The sequence below is a fragment of the Giraffa tippelskirchi genome, chromosome 14 (assembly GCF_054371585.1).
Source record: "Giraffa tippelskirchi isolate mGirTip1 chromosome 14, T2T-mGirTip1v1.2.pri, whole genome shotgun sequence".
In the NCBI taxonomy this organism is placed as follows: Eukaryota; Metazoa; Chordata; class Mammalia; order Artiodactyla; family Giraffidae; genus Giraffa; species Giraffa tippelskirchi.
Window position 1 is genome coordinate 53,427,391 of NC_137288.1, and position 3,018 is coordinate 53,430,408.

General features: G+C 41.5%; 1 non-coding gene across 1 annotated transcript; it reads right to left on the reverse strand.

The window, feature by feature from the left end:
* Nucleotides 1-1,522: 1,522 nt before the first annotated feature.
* TRNAG-GCC (transfer RNA glycine (anticodon GCC)) lies at nt 1,523-1,593 on the reverse strand. The gene has a single exon. It is a non-coding gene; the product is annotated as a tRNA-Gly (tRNA).
* Nucleotides 1,594-3,018: the final 1,425 nt, after the last annotated feature.

Sequence of the window (3,018 nt, forward strand, 5' to 3'; positions counted from 1 at the left end):
GCTGGCTCATTGGAAAAGACCCTGATGCTGGGAAAGATTGAAGATGGGAAGAGAAGGAGATGACAGAGGATGATATGGTTGGATGGCATTACTGACTCTAATGGACAAGAGTTTGCGTAAATTCCAGGAGTTGGTGATGGACAGGGAGGCCTGGTGTGCTGCAGTCTATGGGGTTGCAAAGAGTCGGACATGACTGAGTGAACTGAACTGAACCTATTCTCTGTCATTTGGGACATATAATGAAGGTTTTTTGGAGACACTGTTTTTAATGTTCAGTAATAAAAGCAACCATCCACAGTTAGAAAAGTAAATCAAAGGAAAACAAGTCTTCTTTTGCTATAGAACTATCTGTTGTACTAAGGGACTCAGGATATATTTCATTTATTTGCTTATGTAACTTTTACACGCTATTTTTGCTTTGTGGTAAGGGAAAAATGGGATAAGAACAAGATGATCTTTCCATTTTCTCCTAAAACAGAAAACAGTAAGAATGAGCACTGCTTTCTTTTGATTACACAATACAGTAATCTTACATCGTTAACACTGAACATCTGGCAGAATGTGTTGTCATCAAATGAGCAGAGACACTTACCTGGCCTGAGTCAAGTTCTAGACTTCTTCCTCATAATATCTTTCTCCTGCAAAGTAATCACAAGGGTTCCAAACTCAGATCTGTCTTTTAATCATAGAGATACAGTGCTGGTGTGTTGTTTAGGTTCTTTTGCAGATGGCTGACAGTGCTGATCATATTTAATCATTCTAAAGCATTCAGAGCAGATGAAGATGGAAGAGACTCAGAGAATTTTTTGTTTAATCATTAGAGCCAATTTCACAATTGCCCCAGGGCCGAGAACTTGACAGAGAGGCTGGGCTTCCTTAGATGAAGAATGCTGTGGGTGGGAGGGTGGGGGGTGGGGGCAGGGGGCGAGGATGGGGCACATGTCCCCCCTTCATGGCTTCATCTACACCAAGCAAGGAAGGAAGAATAGGAGGTCTGGGCTCAGAATTGGCACATTCTGGGAGTGTCCTGTGTTCTAGGGAAACTGTGCTACATTAGAAGGAAGCCTTGAAAAGTTTACCGGGAATTCCTGTCTAGGGCTGGCCTCTCTGCATTAGCTGCAGGAACACCATGGTCACCAGTGGGATGTGACGTGTGTTGCATTAACAATGGTCCTGAAGAAAAGACTCAATGAGTAGGTGGAGGGTGTATATATATATATGGGCTTCCCTGGTGGCTCAGATGGTAAAGCGTCTGCCTGCAATGCGGGAGACCCGGGTTCTATCCTAGGTCAGGATATATATTTTTTTAATTGAAGTATTGTTGATTTACATGTTGTGAACATTGTAAGGTGTATAGCAAAGTGATTCAGTTATATATATATATGCTGCTGTTTAGTTACTAAGTCTTCTCTGACTCAGCAACACTGTGAACTATAGCCTATAGCCTGCTAAGCTTCTCTGTCCATGGAATTTCCCAGGTAAGAATACTGGAATGGGTTGCCATTTCCTTCTCCAGGGGATCTTCCCAACCCAGGGCTTGAACCCAGGTCTCCTGCTTGGCAGACAGATGCTTTGCCACTGAGCCACCTGGGAAGTCCTATATATATATATATCAGTCAGTCAGTTCAGTCGCTCAGTCGTGTCTGACTCTTTGCGACCCCATGAATCACAGCATGCCAGGCCTCCCTGTCCATCACCAACTCCCAGAGCTTACTCAAACTCATGTCCATCGAGTCAGTGATGCCATCCTGCCATCTCATCCTCTGTCGTCCCCTTCTCCTTCTGCCCCCAATCCTTCCCAGCATCAGGGTCTTTTCCAATGAGTCAACTCTTTGCATCAGGTGGCCAAAGTATTGGAGTTTCAGCTTTAACATCAGTCCTTCCAATGAACACCCAGGACTGATCTCCTTTAGGATGGACTGGTTGAATCTCCTTGCAGTCCAAGGGACTCTCAAGAGTCTCCTCCAACGCCATAGTTCAACAGCATCAATTCTTCGGCGCTTAGTTTTCTTCACAGTCCAACTCTCACATCCATACATGACTACTGGAAAAACCATAGATGACTAGACAGACCTTTGTTGGCAAAGTAATATCTCTGCTTTTTAATATGCTATCTAGGTTGGTTATAACTTTCCTTCCAAGGAGTAAGCGTCTTTTAATTTCATGGCTGCAATCACCAACTGCAGTGATTTTGGAGCCCCAAAAAATAAAGTCTGACACTTTCCACTGTTTCCCCATCTATTTCCCATGAAGTGATATATATGTGTGTGTGTGTGTGTGTGTGTGTGTGTGTGTGTGTGTGTGTGTGTGTGTGTATATAAATTCAGGTTTACGTATGTATTCTTTTTCAGATTCTTTTCCAGTATGGTTTATTACAAGATATTGAAACTAGTTCCCTGTGCTATACAGTAGGTCCCTTATTCATCTATTTTATATTTAGTAGTATATATCTGTTAATCCCAAACTCCTGGTTTATCCCTTCCACCTTCCCCTCTATGTCTGTGCATCTTATTTCTGTTTTGTAAATAAATTCATTTGTATCATTTTTTTAGATTCCATATATAAGTGGTATCATATAATATTTATCTCTGTCTGACTTACTCCAGTTAGTATGGTAATCTCTAGGTCCATCCATGTTGCTGCAAATGGATGGCATTATTTCATTCTTTCTATGACTGAGTAATATTCCTTTGTATAAATATACTACATCTTATTTATCCATTCATATGTCAACGGACATTTAGGTTGTTTCCATGTCTTGGCTATTGTAAATAATGCTGCTGTGAACATTGGGGTACATGTATCTTTTCAAATTAGAGTTTTCATCTTTTCCAGATGTGTGTCCAGGACTGGGATTGCTGGATCATATGGCATCTCTTATTTTTAGTTTTTTAAGGAAATCCCATACTGTTCTCCATATTGGCTGCACCAATTAATGTTCCCACCAAGAGTGTAGGAGCACTCCCTCTTCTCCACACTCTCTCTAGCATTTGTTAGTTTTAGACTTTTTTTGGTAAA